Source organism: Vespa crabro, chromosome 21 (genome assembly GCF_910589235.1).
Source record: "Vespa crabro chromosome 21, iyVesCrab1.2, whole genome shotgun sequence".
Taxonomy (NCBI): domain Eukaryota; kingdom Metazoa; phylum Arthropoda; class Insecta; order Hymenoptera; family Vespidae; genus Vespa; species Vespa crabro.
The window spans coordinates 3,759,232-3,783,505 of record NC_060975.1 but is presented as its reverse complement, the minus strand read 5'-3'; the positions used below and the strand labels follow the sequence as shown (position 1 = coordinate 3,783,505).

The following is a 24,274-nucleotide window of genomic DNA, read 5'->3' as shown; positions in this document are numbered from 1 at the left end:
ACATATATATGCGCAACCTCAGGTGTCTATAATACTTTCTCCTAAGGATCACATTGGATATATCTGACCTTGGGAATTTCTATGGGGATAATCGTTAAAAAAGAAAACACATTGTCACTTTTGTCCGAGTTTAGGTATTGTTATTAAAGTACCTATTTTTCAATAATGTTTCGAACAATGTACTTTCACTATTTATTACTAAATAAATAATAAAAGTAAATGCTTAGGTGCGATTAGCCAAAGATTATCTGGCATTTATCCTTGAAATATTCAACCTCTAATCTACAAAGATCATCAGAACAAAAAGAGCATATATAAAATTGTTTAAAAATTCCTACGAACTATTCTGATCCGTTCCCGACTAATAGGCATCTTTCCTTCAACTGTCCATACTCTGATTGTACTTCAATTCCGCCCTTTTCATTCCCTTTTCTAATCTCATTATTATCTTTCGCAGGTAATTCGAGAAATTCCAAAACGTCAATAAATCTTGTACATTTTTACTTATACTTAATATCATTCAGACCTCTAGAGTCTTATTAATGATAACGTGCATCCCTCAGTTGTTCATAGTACTTTCTCTAGAGAGTCACATATATCACTATTGGAAATATTTGTCCTTGGGAATTCTCATGGGTCTATACGGTGACCAAGATAAAGGACTGCACAGGAAATTATTTAAAAATATTGAACAAACTATTCTGACACAACCATTATCAATGAGAATATTGCTTTCCCTTTCTAAATATTTTTTATCCAAATATTTTCTTAATTCATTAATACGCTTCGTAGATAATTCGAGAGAAATTTACATTCACATGCAAACATTCGCAATCATAGATAAGACAATCAAGTCTTACAAATATCACTAAAACTACTCGTATTATCAAATTCACTACACGAGTTCCATGAGATCCTTCAAAGAAATTCACGTTCTCCCATTAATTTGCGGGAATGCGACGAGCGGTATTTTGCTGACGGCTTACCACGATATCCTAGCCTAATATTATCGCTCTTATTTATCGTAACACCAGTGAGTTTATAACTCTGACGATTAGGAAGAATCGCGAGAAGATACTTCGTGCTAATTGAATATCATCGTTGGTTCGATGCGAAACACGTATCTGAAAACGATCTCGTAATTGTGCCTTCACGAAATAACAAATTCAAATTAATAAATACATTCGTTAATTACATAATAAATAGAAATAAAAATTCTTTTATTAAATCGATTTATTAATTATACATATATCTTTTTAATTTCGCGAAGGTTTTAATTAATTCAATCAAATAATTAAATTTGTTATATTCTATATTTCTATTTACAATTTCGTTTAATAATAAGTTGAAAGAAATAAATATACATTTAATCGTTAATTCGTAATATGACCACGGTGGCGCTCGCGACGTATATATTTCAGGATTCGTTTCGTTTCTTTGCTGGTGGTCTCGTCGCCATATTGGACAAGAGTATGACAAAAGAAGAAGATGTGTTACGTCGTATTCCATATAATTGAAGGTAATTAGAATATTTTTTCTTAACGTATACCCTCCTCCTATATATCAATTGATTGCTTAGAATGCATTTTCTAATATCTATCATACGTAAGTCGGGACAATGTAGCGTTTAAAAGATATTCGCAAAATTAAAATCGATATTGATGAACTATTGTTTCGTACTTCTTTTGTTTTTCTTATTCGAATTTTCACGATATCAAATATCTTCTGTGTACTTTTTAATCACGCTTTTATTCATAATTGTTCATTAATTAATTAAATTCGATCGAAATTAATCAATTCGTCGTTGATTTTATTTGTTACGTAATATGTAAGTACACACGTACATACATATATATATGTATATACACATGTCGTATATCTTTCTTCCTCTATCTCTTTTTTTTTTCTTTTTTCTCTCTTTCTCTCTCTTTTTTATTCATACGTACATATAGATTATAATGCGTATGTATAATGTACACACTATAATACGTATAATACAAACATACATCACACACACATATACACATATATAAAATTTCTTACTCTTAATTTCCCTTTTTTCTCCTCCTTTCTCTTTTCTCTTCTTTTTCTTTTACTCTCCATTATTCAATACACCTACATGTATATATATATATATATATATATATATATATATATATATATGTATGTTGTATGTATGTATTTATACATAAAGTATATTATTCTTTTTATATATTATACTTTTACTATTCAAACTAACATTTTCCAGTACTTTAAGAATTCTAAGAATTATAATAGAAAAAGACAGTATATTATTATACAACAGTTTTTTCACGGCTTCTCTTCGTTATTCAAATATGTAAGTTTATCTACCTCATTTTACACGCATTAAGTGAGTTTTAATAAAGAGTGAGAGAGTGAGAGAGAGAGAGAGAAAAAGAAAGAGAGAGAAGAGAAAAAAAGAAAAAGAAAAAGTAAGAGCGAGAGAAAGCGACAGAGAGAGAGAGAGAGAGAGAGAGAGAGAGAGAGAGAGAGAGATAGAGAGAAGAGAAAGAAAGAAAAAGAAAAAGTAAGAGAGAGAGAGAGGGGAAGAGAGACAGGTAATAAATAACCGTTGTCTTATATTTGGTTTATAATTGTAGGAAATTAGTTTTTGTTCAAGGACGTAAACACAACGTGTCGTCGGGACATGTTTCATGGGAGAATAGAGAAAGAATCAAAAATGAGCCTCGAATGTTTTCAATCTGTAATTTATATTCGAGAAGATCAGTCAGATTTTTTTTTTACAAAAGTCACATACTCATTGACTTGAATATAGATATTATTTTAATCTTAACATTTAAAGAAATTTTTATGATTTATATTTTATATCATAATAAGTTTATCTGTCGATTAGAAGAATATAGAATTTTGTATAATTTTTGGATAATATTTGACGGAAGGTTTTTTTTTTGTAAAAAAAATTGTGATATAGTTTCATCATTTAGAAGATTTTCATTAAAAATTGATTTTTGTAAGAATGTAAGAATGTTAAAAACGATGAGATCCAAAAGTATTGTTTGAGGTATGCTTTCAGACATTGTTCAGCTCAAATGAATATTTTAAATATATCTCATATATAAAATACACACACATAAAATTATTATTTTTAATAAGTTTGTAAATTAAATTTTAACAGAGAGAGAGAGAGAGAAAGAAAAAGAGAAAGAGAGAGAGAGAGAGAGAGAGAGAGAGAGAGAGTTTAATTATGAGTTTAATAACTGTTGATAATATACTTTTTAATTTGTTCATTTCTAAAATATGATTTACAGAAAATGTTTTGCTTTTCTTTTTCCTTTTTTTGTTTTCTTTTGTTTCTTTGGATAAATGTATTCTTTTTTGTCGCATAATCAAAAGTTCATTCGTTTCAAGGACAAAGACAGTATTAGTTCAGAGACAACGTTTTGATTGTAGATTTGTATGTCTTTTACAATTAAACAAATTATTAAAAATTAAATTAATGTAAATAGAAATTCGCGAAGTAGAATAGCTCATATTCTTTATTATCCTGAAGCAGGAGGATGTTCATCGTGAAAGGATCAACGAAAAATTTCGAGTAAATCACTTTCTTTATTATACCTTTTTTCAAACAATTTTAATAATTTTTTAATGTAAGAATAATGATGCTAATAATTTTTTTTTTCTTTTTCCTTTTTCAGATCATTATAGCGATAATGCGCGATGGAATGAATAAATCGAGCGTCGTGAGTTAAAAACGAAAGGGGAGGGGAAAGAAAAAAAAATGGCGAAGCAGAATTAGCATTCGTTTGTATAAAATCAAAATCTTTACACATTTCGCGATTTAAATTAATTTTAAGAAACATACGTACTTAAATTGACTGCGCGCAATGCAATAAGTTACGGAATAAACGTTTAGCTCTTTTAAAAGTATTAAGTACTTTTTAAATGATTACACACAGAGTCACTTTATTCCTTATGATTAAAAAATAAAAAATATCGCGAATTAAATTCAGTGTTGTCTCGTTAATAAATAATTAATAATTATCGTGTATTAGAATCGGTGCATCATGGAAGATGATAAAGTACACGTTCTACATAAAAGAATATTGGTAAGAAAATATTAAAATTTTATAATACAAATAATGTAATATAATTTTGCAATTTTTTTTATTGTAAAAATATAATGAAATAAAAATTTATTACATTAATTATTATTTTATAATATTATTAAATTATATTTATTCATAATGTTATTATTTCGTTATATTATTTTATATATTTTTTTATATTATTATAATAAAATAAATTATTATTTTTATCATAATAATTTCTAATAAATAATCTATAATAAATTCTTTATAATTCTCTTTTTAGATCTTCCTTGCATTATCATTAAATCTATTGGAACTACAACCAAACTTCATTTTCGATCTAGTTTATATCAACCCTACTCAATTTCAACCAACAACGTGGACGGGTATTTTGGAGCCATCAGAGAACTTCATAAGTAGTGAGTGCAGAAAATTAAAGTCCTTCCGTTGAATGTGGATAATGTAGACGATGAAAGGTTCGAATTATTCAAAAAAATAATGAATTATTGTTTGTAATTTCTTTTTTTCAATGAATAATCACTGAAACAAGCATGAATGATTACGTAGACATTTTTAATCGTTCATACGTTTTACATTATTTACATCTATTCTTCATACTTTTATTTTTATTAATTAAGGATAGATAGAATCATCTTGTTTCATCGATTCAAATCGTTTGATTTACAGTGCTATTAATTATCTCTTTGTTTTCTTCGTGTTTGCTCGATATATGTATATTATTGGTGAAATCAATGATTTATTTAGCCAATTTATTTACCCATCGAAAGAAAACACAGTTTATGCAGTTTATATAACACGCATTGCTTCTTTATTAGTCTACTTAATAGCTATCTGTTTCAAGATATATCGATATCTATGTATGTAACAAAAAATAATGGTGTGTGTCTGAAAACACGAATGGTGGTTCATGATTATATTTTTTTTTCCGTTTTTTTTTTTTTTTTTTTATTAATTTCTTTTTTCTTTTTTTTTTTTATAAATTACAATTAATTTTTATTGCCTTACGTCTTCTTTTTCTGTTTTTTTTTTTTTTTGTATTAATACATTTTTTTAAAAATCGATATTATTTTTTATTAATATCAAATTGTTTGATTACCGTTGAACATTTGATGAACATATTTGATAAAATTTCCAATAAATTTTGACAACTGAATAAAAAGTTTTGAATGAGTTTGTTGTAAAAAAAAAAAAGAAAACATAGAGAGACTTGTACGATCTAGATGACAAGTTAATTGATTTTTAAACTTAAACAACAAGTTAATAGATTTTTAAATCCGGATTTTCAGCTTCTAATAAGTTAATTTGTTCACTCTTAACTAAACCTCATGCTTTCTGTGTTCTTATTTATGCTTTTATCCAGGTATTAGTCATATGAATGAGAAAAAATTAGTATGGATTTTAATTTTGACTTCGACAACTATCATTGATATTTAATGATTGCGTACGATGTATTTTGTATTTGTGCATGTAGGTATGTGTGTGTGTGTATGTATATATATATATGTTCACGTGCACCTGCGTGCATGTAGGTAGTTGATCATACATCATTTTTTGATGAATTTTAAATAAATTTGTATCTCGTATATGTAATATTATACTCGTATATAATAGACGCATTTAAAACATTTTATTATATTTTATTAAATTTTAATAGATTTTCTTGTAAAAATTATCAAAAATATTTTAATATATTACTATAAATAGGTATACACACATATACATATATATATATATATATATATATATATATATATTAATTATATAATATATATACTTATTATGTAATGTATATAAAATATTTAAATATTATGTATATTATATAAATATATATATATATATTTATATAATGATAATATGTAATATTAATATAATAATAATATGTAATAACCATTAGCCTTGACAATCAATTATAGTACGATTAGAACATACTCTTAATTGCTTAAGAATTATTTTTTTAAATTTGATTTAATATATAGGGTATGAAAAGATCACACGTTATATTTTCTAATATAAGTTTATAACATTTTAATAAAGGTTTTTGCACCCTAGCAAATAAAATATTAGAGAATAGTGGGTTATCATATGCATTGAAACAAATGTTTCACTATTTTTGAAAATATAAATTGTAGATAAATAGAGAGCATACTTTTTTATGGTTGAAATTTTATTAAATTTTTTAATTTCTATAATTTTAAATAACTAGGACCTTATAAGACGTAAGGCATAATTTACATTTAGGAATGAAACGTCTACTCGTCGGATATATTACGCAAAGTTTCGAAAAATTTTTTTAATTTTTCAGCGTATTTCTAATTTGGTTTTTTTTTTCTTTTTCTCTTTACATTTCACTGACGTCTTATTTCGCGAAATATATCAGTGTCAAAACGATTTAAAAGTGTTCGCATTTCTTAAGAAATTATTTTCTATCGTATTATCCAAATTTTTTGAACACGTTAGACGCTTAGTATTATTAATAGTATCAATGTTTCCCCACTTTTTCCTTATTTTATTTTTAATTTTTATTTTTTTATTTTTATTACAATAACAAAGATCAAATAAAAATATAAAACAAGATGCAATCAAGAATGTGTTTTAGATAAAAGGTATGTTAAAATTGTTGTACTCATTGATTTTGATATATTACAATTTGATTAGGTACTCGTGTCATTTGATTAGAAACGACAATTTTTTTTTATGTATAAGAATTTTTCGCCATTGACAAAAAGAAAGAATTTATTAAATAAAATTTTTTTTAACACGTTAGATACTTAGTATTAAATATATTACTGCTTTCTACTTTATCATAATTTTCTATAATAATTTCTAATATGCTAATTTATTATGTATGTATAGTTAAGTAAAAGTAATAAAAGTAAAAAATAAAAATAAAATATTGCACATAACACATAACATAATATTATATTTTGTATTAAAAATATATTTGACATCTTATATTTAAGTGTATAATACTATAATATTTTTTTTTGAATGTTTGGTATTCTGTATCTGAATAAATAACACTGTAGAGTATTTTATTATTGAAAATTCTTATATTTAAATAAAAACAAATATATATATATATATATATATATATATATATATATATACACATATATGTGTATATATATGACTAAATAAAAATAAATTAATAATATATTTCATTATTGTTCTATTAAAAAAAATTTTTAGTATTTTATATCTAAATAAATAACACAGTTATTTATTTATTGAAAGCTTTTAACATTTTCTATTTAAATAAATAACACTGTAGAATATTTCATTTTCTGAAATACTTTTGAATATTTAATGTTTAAATAAACGACATTAGTATTTTTTATATTGGAAATTTTAATGTTACTTGTTGTCTAATCCAATATTTTCATTATTTATCATATATATATATATATTTTTTTGCATTTTTGAAGACCAATACATTTCATATACTATCTAGATGTATCAAGGATTTTTAAAATTTATTACATCCTTTGAATTTTTTAAATTAACCCTTTGAATTCATAAAATATAATTATTATTTAACGTCATATTATTATTAAATTCTCAATTAATTAAATTCGATATTACTGTGGTTATAAATTCAGTATTTATTACTACAATAAAGTATATTAATAGAACATTTAATTACAGAAAATGTATATTTCAGGTGAACGATATCAATTATTCCATAAATTTGATTTTCTTTTTATAATAATAATAATAATATCGACGTGCCTGTAGAATAAAATTGCATCTTAATGCAGTTTTTCTATATTTATTTCTATGATTTGTAGTTCATAATTAATTTTTATTATTATTTATTTTTTCTCTTTTTTTTTTGTTTTAATTTATTAAGTAATTTTTATTATGAGAATACACGGATTATTTTCTAAGTTTACATTGAAGAAATAATATGAAATTTGTGCACTTTTATGAAGATAAAATTGTATGTAATTAATTAAGAATAATTTCATATTGCATATTATCTTGCTAATTGACAAATTATACACATAAGTGAATGGATATTTATTTAAATTTGCTTTTATTTTTTTATTTGTTTATTTTTTTTTTTTATTGCATATTAATTCGTAGGAATATAATTATAAGGCCTGGATGATGTACGTTGAGATTTGTATGCTTTTATCTTTTATACTTAATCATATTTTATTTGAATACTATTTAAATACACTTGTTAATGTTAAGAATTTTTTTTTTGCATGATCAATTTACTTCGAAAATTAATTTAAGGCAATAATGACAAATTCCATCGATTGTTTACTACTTAGAAATTAAAATGTTTCGAAAAATATGAATTTATTTTTCTCATATTTCCAATTATTTTATTTAATTTTGAAATTTTTAAAGTTCTCAATTTTTCTCGATTAATATCAATAATGTAATGTAAATAATGAAAATAGTTGGAAATATGTTTAATTGTTATTTGATTCAATATAATGTTAAATTTACTGTAAAATTTATTATTGAATTAACATACAGTTTTTATTGCGAATGCTTTTTTCTTTAATGATAAACTCGATGGATAAAAATTTTGGATTCTAAGAAAAAAATTGAAATGCCCATGATTTCCGAGGAAGTATTTATTCACGATCCTTTTTTAACAATGATCACGATAAAATTATTTGTTACAAGAAGAATAAGAAGAAGAAGAAGAAGAAGAAGAAGAAGAAGAAGAAGAAGAAGAAGAAGAAGAAGAAGAAGAAGAAGAAGAAGAAGAAGAAGAAGAAAAATATCTTGTAATTTATATGACTTCGAACCGACATAGTTCTTATTCATATAAATTATATTAATGATGTTTAAATTTTCGATAAGCAAACTTGTGAAGTGTGTTCCAATATCATGTGGTTTCTAACGGGGGCGATTCTGCTATTACCCGACATAGCTACTTGTTAATTATCGTGGAATGGCGCCAGAGCGATAATTCAAGGCCGGCTTCAAGCTGACGGTGCGACGCGATGATTGGTGAGAGTGTATCGATGATTTACGAGCGTCCCTACGGATACCGGATGATCATTGTTCGTTACATGTATCGTTCTCCATTCATCGTGATATGATTCCTTAGAAAGTGTTTCGTTATCCACAACCGATATTGATTATAGCATATACATATCTACATGATTTTGCATTTTTCATAATGATAAAAAATATAGGAATAATATTTGCCTTAATAGTAATAATATTATATATATATATATATATATATATATATATATATATATATATATACAAAATATTTTTTTGATTTTTTAAAAGTAATTTTTACAAGATAGTAATATAAAGTAAACATAAATTAGTATAATACAGTATATATTGATATACTATAGTATTTATAAATATAGTTATAAACTTATGATAGTATAAATAATAATATAGAGATATAGTATATATAATAGTATATATAATAGTATAAAGAACAGTATATAGATAGTATAAATAATATAATATATACATTATATATATATATATATAGGTAAATATATATATAAAATGATATATGTATATATAAAATCTCTATCTTTTTATACAAGAGTAAGTTATTTAGATATTATTTGACGAATATAAAAAAAATTTTATATTTCATATAAACAAATAAGAAAAAAGTATGATATATAGATTTGTAATAATTTTCAAAATTTATATATATAAATTAAGTTAAGATAAATAAAAATTCTATCCCACAATATATTTACATAATATTATATTTGGAAATAATACAATAGAAATAATATAATATATAATATAAATAATATAATAATAATAGTAGAAATAAAAATGTAAGAAATAAATTGTGAAATAATGTTTGTAAAAGTATATACAAATATTGAAAAAATATTTTTAAATTCACTAATTTTCATCCGTACTATCATATTACAAAACATTTGTATATATATAGTATTTTTAAGCAGAGTATAATTTTTATTTATATTACTTCTTATATAAAAATTTATATTTATTACCAATTTATATTATATTTATATTACTATCATATAAATATTATTTATACTGTCTATACTATCATAAGTTTATAACTATATTTATAAATACTATAGTATACAAATATACATATATACTGTATTATACTGATTTATATTTACTTTATATTATTATTTTGTAAGAATTAGTTTTAAAAAATTAAAAAAAGATTCTTTCTTTTTTTTTTTTAATTATTTTAAAAATTATTTAAAAAAATCGCGCGTTACATGCAGTTCTCTTGAAATAATTGAATCGTACTAGCAAATTCCATGTTATAGAAATTTTATATCTATTTATGTGTTTCATACGTGACACACAATATATAATGGTTATAAGTTGCTTATATTTGTAAGAAAAAAAAAAAAAAAAAAAAAAAAAAAAATTTATGATAAAATGGAAATCGTAGATGCTCGGATTAAATCAAAATTTTCACATAAAATAACGATGGTTAGTAGATATCCGCCTGTCTTATTTTGCAAAATCTCTTCTCGGTTTTCTTATTATGCATTGTCTTAAGGATCAAACCGATCTACCCCATGGTTACGGTGAAATCACATTCTTCGGGTATATTCTTCCCTAATGATGCCTTCAGGTTGCATACTATGAAGTATATCTACTTTGTCCGTATCATTTTTCGCGTCCGTCTTTTCTAACTTTGTCTCTTTGAACGAATAAAGAAATATCATTCTCGTAAAAATATTCACATTATTTTCGCGTAATTCACTTTATCGGAAATAGAAATTTCTTTTAATATATTATATTATATTATATTATATTATATTATATTATATTATCCTTCTTCTCTATGATTGTTAAAAGTTTTTATTTAAGTAAATGTTCTCTCGTGATATTTTTTTTCTTTATTTATTTATTTATTGTTTTTTTTTTTTTTAGATCATATACTTACATTATATTATCCTTTTTTTAAATATTATTTTATAATTATTTTTCTTAGTTTTTTCTCTTTTTCTCGGTTAACTTGGACATCTTTCTTTCTTTTTTTTTTTTCCTTTATTTTTCCCTGATATCAATATTATTTCATCTTAGGTAGAAAGAGAGTTCGTGGATTTATTTAAAGTTTAATTATTTGTTACAAAAAAGAAATGATCCTTTATTAAGTATATGGATAGAAACATAAGTATATAATTTATTTTTATTTTAATATCGTATTATTTCAAATGCTATTTATTTATTATATTTATAAAAATGATAAAACATAAGACTTGCAAGCATATGTATATACATGTACATATTTGTATATATATATACATGTACAAATATGTGTATATTTACTTCACGATTTTTAAATAAAACGGTTTTAATTTTTTATTTTTTCTTTTTAATATAAAATTTGAACTAAAATAATTTTCTTTTTTTATATAAATTATATTATAAATAATACATGAGTATATCATTATATTAGCTTTCATTTAAATGAATCATCGATATTGTCATGTTACATGAACGAAAGATTTCTAGTCTTATTGAATAATTAATTAAAGATCCTGACAACGTGTAAATATGATTAGTAACGATGTAACAACAAATGAAATTTATATGTAACGTTATGGAATCGAAGAAAATTTATATTAGCAATTTTCTAATGCCATTGATATAGAGTAACAAGCTTATGAGGTATCAACGACGATGAATTATACATTCCACCTTTATGACCCTCTGTACCTTTGATATTATAATAGACATGCTAATGGGTTTATTCAAACGTTCTTGTGTTATGCACATATACACGGTTAATTTTGTTCCATAACTGATAGAGTACTCTTAGAAATCCATTAGATAGGGGGCGGATAATTTAATGAGATGAGGTTTTTCTTTCTTTTCTTTTTCTTTCTTTTTTTTTTTTCTTTTTACACTTTTCCTTCTTTTTTTTTCACGACAATTGCATCGACGTTTCTTTTTCTTTCCTTTTTTTTTCCTTTTCTTTCAAAAATTCAAATACTTCATAAACCCCGATTCTGGATCTCTCTATCGTTTTCGCTAAGAAAAACTCTGTAACAATGAAATTCTCTCGGTGACTCCGATGCGAACTCGTTTTGTTATGCCGAATGTATAAGTTATACGTCCCCGGATACCATTTTCAATTCTTACATTATGCATGGCTCGCTGTTTTTCAAATCGACGAAGAAAATCGACGATGCAACTTACGCAACTCGTTATCGAAAATATCTCGAGGCGTATTTCGTTGTTATCACCGTCGAACTTAATCGTGAAGGCAAAATGGGAGTGGGTGGGTGGAGGGGGGGTAGATGGAAGAAAAGAAAAAAGAATAGAAAAGAAAAAAAGGAATTACGAACGTACGTACTTTTTAAAGTGAGTTACATACATCGATTAAAATCTCGTTTTGTTTTTTTTTTTTCATCGTCTATTTCGTACAATTCCAATTTTCTTTTCAAACTTTTTTCTTCCAATATTTTCTATCGTTCACATACACGCTCATCATTTCGATATTATTGTATAATTATCAAAGTAATTCGTATAGAATTGTTTTCAAATTTTTCTTTTAATAATTTCTTCAAGTAATAATTATGATTAATCGAATACTTGTTAATTAACTGTGTTATAGGTTAACATTTATAATTAAACAACGATCTCTTTCTTTGTTAATAATTATATATTGACAAATTGTTAATAATTACATTTTAAGGGTCTACTTTTGTTGATTCTAAGATCTAAAGATCTATTTTATTGGAAAAAAGATCTCGATGGATGTTCAAATGATAATTGTTAAAAAAAAAAAATTAGGTTCTCTTATACTCCTTGCATAATTATTACCTTTATTAAAAAGCGAAATTTTTCTTTTTGTTTTCATTTTATTTTTATTTATTTATCTTTCTTTTTTTTAATTAGCAGATGAAAAAAAATAGATGAGAAAGATAAAAGAATAACTTGAATAATTATTATCTTTGTAATAAATCGAATTAAAAGTCATGTATTTTTTTCCTTTAATTAACGAACTTGATAGAAAAAGAAAAAACATTTTAGAAAGATAATTTTAACGCAGAAAAAAATAAAACAAGAGAAGAGTTGAGCGTTCGTGGGTGTTTTATTTTATTTATTTATTTTTTTTTCGTCTTTCTTCCAAGCCCTAGCCTTCCCTATCAAAAAAAAAAAAAATAAAAAAAAAAAGGAATGGAAAAAAGAAAAAAAAAGTAGGAAGGAAAGACAAGTGGAATTGAATTTTCAACGTCGTCGAACGATCGGGTGAGAAAACGCAATGCGGTTTTCCGGGGAACATTTGTCTACCGGGTGCCTGAGCGGTGTCTTTAAACGACTCACGCCTCTCGAGCTGCCTTTTGTCGTCCCTTTTATTCTTTCTCTTTCACACGTTCTCTCGGTTATTACCCTTCTCCCTCTTCCTCTCCCTTTTCCCTCCCTCTCTTTCTCCCTCTTTTATTTTTCCTTTCTTTTTCTTTCCGTCCTTTCTCTCGATTCTCATCGCCACGGCAAAGATTAAGTGGCGAGCGACGATGCTCTGAACTTCGTACACTATTGACCCTTCCGCATCACCCTCTCTACCTCAACCTCAACCTTCCTCCTATTCTCTCTTTCTTCTCTCTCTCTCTCTCTCTCTCTCTCTCTCTCTCTCTCTCTCTCTTTGTCTGTCTTTCTCTCTGTCATTCTCTCTATCTTTTTCTCTCTTTCTCTCTTTATCTCTATTTTTCTTTCTCACTCGCTCGCTCAGTCGTTCCTTTCACCCTTACCAACGAAGTCTCTACCTTTCTTTTCTTCAGGTTTCGCGCGTCCTGTTTCTTTTCCTTCTGCTTTTATTAGGCCTTTGCCTTACGTTCAGATTCTAGGGGAATCCCGAAGGACGATCGGGATAGTAGTCGTTCAACCTCCTGTGATTTCTTTCTCGTCCCTTTTCTATACTTTTCTGTCTTCTTCTCTTTCTATCACTTTTCTACACTCCTTCCATCTTTTAGGATGAGACAGGTTCAAGGATTGACAAAGCTTTGCTCTCTCTCTTTCTCTTTCTCTTTCTTTCTTTCTTTCTTTCTTTCTTTCTTTCTTTCTTTCTTTCTTTGTTTTCGAACCTTTGCAGTCTACCTTTTAAAAGGATTTGAACTTCTTTCGAATACGACCTTTGTACTTTCTTATTAATCAGCCAATAGCTCGCTTATCGTCTCGCTTATTGACTCCCTTATTATTGGCTTGATTTTTATTTTCAAGTACATTCTTAATTAAAGTTTTAAACTTTGAAACGGATTAGAATTTTTTTATATTTTCGTGATTTTATTTATCGTATTAGTTCGAAAAATTTTCAAATTTTCAATATTTTGTATTAACTTTTTCTAAGCATTATTAAATAACTATAAGCGTGACAATAATATTATTGATTTACTTTTGTTTAATTGAGAATACAGTTTTTCTTTCTTTCTTTCTTTCTTTTTTCTTTTTTTTTTTTTTTTTTATATAGAGACAATAAAATCCCATTGAAAAATAATTTCAATATCGTAGAAGAAAACTGGAGAAATAATTAACGATAAAAATGGTTAGATTTTCGATAATCCTGTGAAATGAGAAATGTATCGTTTGATTTTTTTTTTTTTACAATTATTAACGTTTCTATTTGTCATTTTTTTTTTCGTTCCCTTCTTGTTTCCTTTTTAAAGGAGAAAAGCTTTAATAACAAAAATGAAAATAAGCGAAAATATTCAATGTGCACGTGGATTTTATCGCGTCGTGATTCAAACGAGAGAATGATAAAAAAAAAAAAAAAAAAAAAGAAGAAAAAAAAAGAAAGAAAGAAGGAAAAAAGAAAAGGAAGAAAGGAAGCGAAAAGGAAAAAAGAGAAGAAAGGAAAAAGAACGAGGAGAAAAATAGAATATGGGAAATAAATTAGCTCAAGCCGCTTGCGAACTGTGGCAGGTGCGAAAGTTACCGTTCCGTTGGAGCGTGTAGAGAGGAAAGTGTGCGGAAATGTGGTAACAAGTCGAAAGAGTTCAACGGAACTAAAACACGAGTAGGAACGAATAGAGCTGAAAAAAATGAAATGATACGAAAAAGGAAAAAAGGAAAAAAGAAAAAGAAACGATTAAATAAAAGAATCAAATTATTTCATCTGTTTGTTGCATTTGTTGCGTTTTAATTTAATGCCTTTTATTTATTAAAGAATCGAAATTGGCAGAAGTTTTTAATATCGCCCAAAAAAAAAAAAAAAAAAAGAAAAAAAAGAAAATCATTATTATCAATACGATAATCGTTATAACCGTTGTTTGTTGAAAAAAATTAAAATTTTTAACGTCAAAGAGGACAAAAAAAAGAAAAAGAAAAAAGTATATATCTCTAAAAGTATATATCTCTCATGTCGCATAAAAGTAATTTAATTAAAAAAAAAAAAAAAAAAAAAAAAATGATTATAATCAATACGATAATCGTTATAACCGTTGTTTGTTGAAAAAATTTTTAACGTCAAAGAGGACAAAAAAAAAGAAAAAGAAAAAAGTATATATCTCTAAAGTCATGTCATATAAAAGTAATTTAATTAATAGCAACATCTGTAATAGAAATTTAATTTGATATAAAAATGTTTAAACATATATATACATATATATATATATGTGTGTGTGTGTGTGTGTGTATGTGCAAATTCATATTATAATAATTCATATCATTTGAAAATTTTAGGAAACAGAGTTTAGATATTTACTATAGTAGTTATATAGTTATTATAGTATTGATAAAAGATCATTTAAATATATAGATTTAATCAAAATGTAATAATAAAAAAGATATATATTATTATAAAAAATATAATAATTTGAATTATTATAAACGTAATAATTTATATTATAATATGTCTACATAATAACTGATATTATTCCATAGACATAATAATTTATATTATTACATATAAATAATAATTTGTATTATTAAATTATAAACATATTTAAAATAAATAAATGTCGATAGTCGTGAAAAAAAAATATTATTACAAAAATATAATAAAATTTAAATGATTATAAACGCGAAATAACGTATCGTTATATATATATATGTATACATATAATAACAGATATTATTCCATATAAATGTAATAATTTATTTTCGTATATTAAATATACATTTAAAATAAATAAATCTTATTTGTTGTGAAATAATTTTTATATACTATATAGAACATCGAAAAGAATTACAAATTGTATTAACCATGAGAAAGAAAGAGAAAGAGACAGATACATATATGGATAGATATAGATATATAGATAAGTAGATAGATAGTTAGAGAGACAGAGAGTGCGAGAGAGAAAATAGATAGATAGATAGATAGAGGTGGAAAGGAAATGTCGATCTTCGAGTGAGAGAAGACGGACGAGATCGCGTCGGCCGATGAAATATGTGGTCTCTTTGATTGATAGCATGGGATTCGGACTCCCTTCTTCCTTCAGAGGAAGAGAGCACCGGAGTCGAAGTGCTAAGCGAGTAGACGATTAGTACGTTTCGTGAAAACGCCGTTGAGCTCGATCAAGCGCGAAAGGGTGTAGATGGAGAGGGTGGTGACGGGTGGTGCAAGCATCTTTTCGTTTTTTCTATTTCTTTTTTTTTCTTCTTTTTTTTTCCATCCCCCCCTTCCCACCCCCTTTTGTTCGCCGATAAACGACGGCTAAACGTCCGAGATCAATTACGGGATGGATGTTAGTTCATCTTTTTTTCCCTTCTGCTTATTTTTTCTTTTTTTTTGCTATACTTTTTTCCTTCTTTCTTTCTTTCTTTTTTCTTTCCATCATTCTTTTTTTCTTTATTCTTTTTTTACGCGACCGATTTATATGCGACTCTTACTACTTTCGTCCGACCGACATTGGCCATTACTACTTGCAAAACTCTCCACCCCTCCCACCCTATCCGTTAAATTCTCGCAGATCAATCGTTTCTCTCGTATCATCGAATTTTCATGTTTTATTACATGAATTTGTGATTCATGGCAACGTTTCTTAGATCTAATATATTAAGGTTGGAAGGGTTAGGGGAAGGTTTATGGTGGTCGAGAAGAGAGGGGAAAATATATCAAAGAAGATGTTCCTCGACGAAATTTCATTTATATTAATTTTTATTACGACAACCTACGATTTTTGAATATATATATATATTTATTTTTTTATTTATTATTATTATTATTATTATTATTATTATTATTATTTCGTCGATTTATATATGCATATATGACAATATATCCGTTCACTTTGTTATTGTTTTTGAAAGTTTTAAATTATTAAATGTTTCGTGAGATCCTTTTCAACACTGTGCATAGACGAGAGAAGAACTAATAGCAATTCCATGTCGGACGTTATAAAATTGACATCTATATGACAGTTTTCGTATAAACTTTAATTGTAACGGCGCGATCAAAATTATCTATCGTAAAAAGTACCGTTAAAAGGTTCACCGTCATGGATTCGATTCTCAATTATCGTTGATCGATAACTCGTAGTAACGCTTAGAAATATCGAATTTCAAAGTCATCATTACGTGTAATCAAATTATATTATCGTTCTCGCGCGATATTAATGACGACGAAAAAAAAAAAAGAAAAATATGCGTCTATACGTATCGATCATCGAATAATTTCATCAATTATCATAGTTCATATACGTTTCCTATTCAAATAGATTTTAACATTATGCCAATCATATTTGACGACAAGTATATCTGTATAATGTTAAAAAAAAAAAAAAAAAAGAAAAATCAATAATATATTTTATATCTATCGTTGCAACTATCAAAATATCGAGTACTCTAAATCTTAGCCGTTTGTTCTGTATCGATCATTCGAAAGTAATTATATATTTTACTTTGAAATTGAAACAACACGATTATTTGATAATATATCGTTATGATTGAAGAAAAGAAAAAAAAAAAAAAACAAAACAAAAAAAAAATCGAAAACAAACCAAAAGAAAAAGAAAATATCACATGAAATATTCATAGAACGATATAAAAAATATTTCCAATAAAAAAAAATGATCGTTCAAACTTTATCTATACGCGTTTCGTCTTATGTCTATTTGTTCTGATCATTTGAAGAAATAATCGAGATCGTTCGAGGATTAAGGAAACTAATAGAGAACGTAATAGTAGAATCATTTCATTTATCCGTAGAAATATATATATATATATATATAAATGTAGGTATGTATATATATATAGTACTTTGCGATATTCCCTACTTTCGTCGTAACAAATCGTTAACCATGAATCATGATACTAACAGGTTGAATCTTTACGAGCTCCCTAATCGTTTCAGTCACCATACTAATATATATATATATATACTTACATACGTGTCACCAATTACGAGTATATAGAATGTTATCCACCTCTCACAAACCATAAAATAAGTACGCTTCGCGTGTTCCAATTTACGTTTCAGGATCAATGATTTGAAAAGAGAGAGAAAAAGTGAAAGAGAGAGAGAGAGAAAGAGAAAATCGGTATGTAGGATCATCCTCGAAAGGTTCAGCGCGTATCGCGTATAGAAAGACGCTTAAAATCGTCGATAAAACGAAACCGTCTCGAGCTCGGCGCGGATTTATAAGCCTTAAAGCTCCATTGATCGAGCCGGGAGCTTGGCACAGAGCCCCATAAACCTTTCCCACGTCTTGGAATAAAGGTTTATCTCTTTCATTGCGAACCTAGAAGACCTAGGGAATAACGATCTTCGGATTCGTTTTCTCGTCCTCGTCCATCCCTTCTTTCCCTGGCCAAGAGATTTTATCGATCATCCATAAGACGTTCCCATTCGAGAATTACACGTTTCTAACGGTATCTGATGAGAGAGTACTATGGACAACAATATCATTCCCTACTTCTTCTTTTTTTCTTTCTAAAACGTTTTTCTTTCTTAAAAACGTCGTCAAATTTTGTATGGGGAGTACGATAAGCGTAAGGACAGTGTCAATTGATACTTAACGAATAATATCCTTTCGGTTGGAACTTAGGTTTCTTTCTTTTTTCTCTTTTTTCTTCGGTTTTCTTTTTTTCTCCTTTTTTTTTTTAAGCCAGTATCGATAAATCGTTATCTTGTGTAAAATATTTTGAAACATTCATTGAAAAATGTCGAATTGTAAGGATAGAATTTTCCGTAGGGATTTTATTTTTATTTTTCTTATTATGATACTCGTTATATCTTATTGATATTTTTTGTTAGAATTCATAAGATTTTTTTTTTATAGAAATTGACATTTCAATTTCTTTGTTTTTTTTTCGAATTACGACGTTTTCTAAATGTATGTACGTGTAAAGTTTCTTTTTATTTATTTTATTTTTTTTGTTGTATAAAAATTATTAATTTATTAAATTATTAATTATTAAATTTTGTTGTATAAAAAAAGATTTACTTATGCGATTACATCATTGTTTCATTACGTTATAATTTATAAGCTTTTTATACAAAATTGACATTTTAATTTTATTTTCGAATTATACATATAATTAATTATAAACATTACGTATCAAAAATGCTATTATATATATATATATATATATATATATATATATATATATAATATCTTTTTTAATATTTTCTTTTTATTAAAGAAAACTTAAGAGTGATTGTTTGAAAGTGTTGGAAACGTTGCCTGATAATTGTCAATTTTTTAAATTTTATTAATAAATTTAACGAAACGATTCGAACTTGATTTCGTTGAAGTTTTACCGAAGATTTTTTTTTACAAAATATAAAAAGAAAAAGTAGAGACGTTCTATTCAAAATTTTAAAGAGAATTTTGAAGAGAATTTTGAATTGAGTTTTGAATTGAATTCCAAAAATGGAGAAAAGATTATTCGTTCGATCTGATCAAAATTTAACGAAATAATTTTTACGAAATACGAAGATACATGTAGTACGATATAATTTTGTAAAATTTTACTCACATATTGAGAAAGATTATTTCTAATTGTTTGTTTGTTTGTTTGTTTTATTTATTTACTTTATTATTATTTATTTTATTGTTAACATTTTTTTCGTTCTTCTCTCTCTATTTTTTTTTCTTTTTTTTTTTTTCCCCTTTTTTTTTTAGTTCGCTCTCGCAACGTTACGTTAATACATTGGAACTGCATTCGAAACCGATCCGTTTCACTTTGAAATGTTGAATCGTGAAAGGAAAACAATAGATATACTCGTTGTGAAAGTTTTAACGAGACCGGACAATATTGTTTGGATCGCGTTAATGGATAATACCCCGTATCTTTCGATAGATGCTATTCATCGTTTGATGGCTAACTTTCGGGTTACCGAGAATCCGATTTCGTCGTCTACTTATATTTCGAAATCAAAATTCAGTCGTCTGTCTCTATGACCGACGCGCGCAAATAGCGCGCATTTCGATGAATTATGCAGTGTGTCATGTCATGGCAAGCGACTCATCAAACATACATGCATGTTCGCACATTGGAGAACGCGAAACGAACAGAGTGTTGGGAAGTGAGAGAGGGAGAGAGAGAGAGAGAGAGAGAGAGAGAGAGAGAGAGAGAGAGAGAGAGAGAGAGAGAGAGAGAGAGAGAGGATATACATAGGTACATACGTTGTTGGAGAATTGAGTAGGACAGAGAATCGGTTAGTAATACGAGCCTGCAAATAAGCCGAACGAAACAGGAGGAGCGTGATTGATCGTCGAGTTTGATGACTAATGCCAATTCGGAAATTCGCAATTAGGGCTCATCAACGTCTACGATCATTAAGTAATAGTACCCTTCAACATTGCTGATGATCTATCTATGATTTTGATCGAAAAGATGCCCACATAATGATTTTTTCTTTTAATGAGGAAAAAAAAGGAAAGAAAAAAAAAATATATATATATATATAAACGTTATGTATAAAAGTAAAATTTGTTAACTATCTCATTCTGTCTCTCTTTTTCTTCCTATTAGTATTTGGATTAGTATTAAATTAGTTTTTGGATTATAAAAAACGTAGAGTAAAACGGTAGAAATGTTTTTCCGATTAAAAATAATACTAGGAATTGATTTCTTCGTTTTTTTTTTCTTTTTTTTTTCCCCCAATATATTTGTTCCGTTCGATACTCGTTAGAATTATTTATTCTTTATTTTCGAAAAGGTAAGGGAAAGATTATGTAAATTATCTGACGTATCAAATGTACGAGAATTCGTCATCGTTGACGATTATTAAGTAATAGTATTCTTTTACATAGTAAATCTGTAATTTTTTAGATTAACGAAGTTTAATAATTTTTTATCTTCAATAAGAAAAGATTGAAACAAAAAAAAATATGTATATACATAGAAACATTTATTATAATATATATTACAATTATTTATTATATTGTATATATTATGTAAATATATATATATATATATATATATATATATATATATATATATAAAAGTAAAATAAGAATAAAATTTATGAAATACATCTCTTTTTCATTAATAATTTCATTTACGTTTTATCAGTTGAATAAAAATTTTATTAAATAAAATAACGAAGGATGACGCGGAAAAGAAAAATTTTTCAAATCAAAGATAAGGAAATACGGCAGATGTATTTCGACATCTTTTTCTTGTTCGAAACTAGTTACGATTTTCTCTCTCTCTCTCTCTCTCTCTCTTTTTTTTTCTTTTTTTATTCGAAAGGTCGAGGAAAAAAGGATCGATGAAAGTATTGTCGGACGTATCAAACGTTCGAGGGTGACATCATCGTTGCCACATAACCCCCTTCCTATCGCCTCTGAGATTCAAGCTTTTTCCATACGTTAGCTCGTAGAAAAGACCCTTCTCTAGTGGCCGAGGGTCCTTCGCTCGTTTTTCGGGGTCATCGAGCTTTAAGACGTGACGTGCAGATCGAAATACTCCGTCGTGTTTTTATTCGTCTTCCTTTTTTCGTTCTTCATTTTCTTTATTTTTATTTTTTTTATTTCTTTTTTCTTTTTTTTTATTATTATTTTTTTTTTTTTTTTTTATTCCCCCACAGACATATATTTTTGCCATTCGTTGCGTACATATAAATTTTGCGTACATCATTAAAGAGAAACGTCAGTTCGTTTTTTTTCTTTCTTTTTTTCTTTTTTCTTTTTTTATTCCTACGTGATATCGCATAAATTTTAAGTTTCAAGTTATTATTTTTTTCTTTTTTTTTTTTTTTTTCTCACGAATACGTAACATTTCCAGAGGGAATGATTTAATGACGTTCGTACACGTTTTATCCGCAATTTTTATTATTTTCTTTTATACGTCGTCGTAAAGAAAAACGTTCCCAAGAACTAACGTTCATTTTCTTTTCGTTCTATCGACGACGATAACTCGACGAGAAAATATCAGAGATCGTTATCACGAAGCGTGTTACCGTTTCAGTGAACTAATTACAATGGTACGTTGTAGAACGATTTAACGTATCGTTCATTTCACTAGGGAATATGAACAGTATGATCTATTGTAATTAATAGCAATCATGTTCATAAATGTTAAGAAAATGATAGAAAGCGATCTAACATTTATATATATATATATATATATATATATATATATATATATTATAATATTATATTATATTATAAAATATTAAATTATAATAATTAATTAATTGTATAATATAAAGTATTAAATAAAAATATTAAATAAAATATAATTATAGAATATAATTATTATGTTATATATATAGTTAATATATTATATTAAATTATTATATATTTTCATTTAAATAATGATTTTGAAAGAATATTTGTTATATACGTATTCCTAAAAATATAACAGTCGTATTTATAAATGTTAAGAAAATGATAGAAAGCGATTCAACATTTATATACGCATATATATAAATATATATATATATATATATATATCTATATATGTGTATATATAATATAATATTATATAGATATATATATAATATTATATTATAATATATGAAATTATAGTAATTAACTAATTATATAATATACAGTATTAAATAAAAATATTAAATAAAATATAATTTCTAATAAATAAAAATTAAATTAATAAAATATAATTATAGATTAGTAATTATTATATTATAATATAATTATTAATATAATTAATATATTATATAGTTTCATTTAAATAATAATTTTGAAAGAATATTTGTTATATATCTACATATATCACTTAAAATAGTGTATAGATATTTTTTCTAACAAGTTTTTACTGATTATGAATAGCAGAGATTTTACTTGTTTTCATTGAAATGTACATATATAATATTTATATATATATATATATATATATATATATATATATATACATATACATATATATGTATGTATATGTATGTATAGGATCTTTTATATATTATATATACATAATATATAAAATTTCATCCTACTTTAAATTTTACTCTTTCTCTTTTTTGGATGGACCCAATTAAAGACAAAAGGCGTTATTAAAATCAAGCTCGTCGGCACCTTGCGGAATGGAAGCCGATGCGAAGTAAAAAAAGAAAGTAGTCAAAGGAGGAATAAGAAGGGCGGGGAGATGAAGAGAAAGGAAAAAAAAGGAAAGATAGAAAGAAATAAAGAAAGAAGGAGAGGAATTAAGTAAAAAAGTGAGTCTGACGAAGTTAATTAATTCCTACGGCTTTCTCCTAAAAGCGACTTCGGGAGTCTGTCACACTATTAATGCCGGCCGTTCACGAACACGAAGTATACTTGTATATATGTGTGCATGATAAAGAGAAAGAAAGAGGGAGAAAGAGAGAGAGGGGGGGAGAGAGAGGAGGAGAGAGGGAGAGAGAGACAGTCCTTGGTCTCTCGTTAAAACTTTTCAATTATAAGCGACTTTCTTCTCAGCAAAAAATTTATATATCATGAAAACAAATTGTAAAATACGAGTATCATACGTTTCAACAAATAAGTTTAAATTACGAATCGCTATTGATATTTAATAATAATATTAATAATGTAATAAGGAGGAAATAGATATTTTTTTATATTAATTTTTTTACATTATTTTTAAATATCGAAATATAATAAAAATTTTATTCTGAATTATATTGAACTGTATATAATGATATTCTTTTTAAAATTTATATATCATGAAAATTAATTGTAAAATACGATTATCGTATGTTTCAAGAAATAAACTTAACTTACGAATCGCTGTTGATAGTGATAGAGTATTGATAAGAAGAAAATATATATTTTCAATGTTTCTATATCTGATATCGTTGATATTTATAATATCGAAATTAAAATAAAATTTTTACT

The 24,274-nt window shown here is 26.0% G+C and overlaps 1 protein-coding gene and 1 long non-coding RNA gene across 9 annotated transcripts in view; one reads left to right on the top strand and one right to left on the bottom strand.

Moving 5' to 3' along the window:
* LOC124431544 overlaps positions 1–24,274 on the bottom strand; it is a 286,608-nt gene that overhangs the window by 16,508 nt on the left and 245,826 nt on the right. The gene's annotated exons all lie outside the window — the stretch shown is intronic.
* LOC124431549 lies at positions 1,418–23,930 on the top strand. The gene is made up of 4 exons (XR_006944033.1): positions 1,418–1,519; positions 3,678–4,088; positions 4,354–4,489; positions 23,439–23,930. It is a non-coding gene; the product is annotated as an uncharacterized LOC124431549 (long non-coding RNA).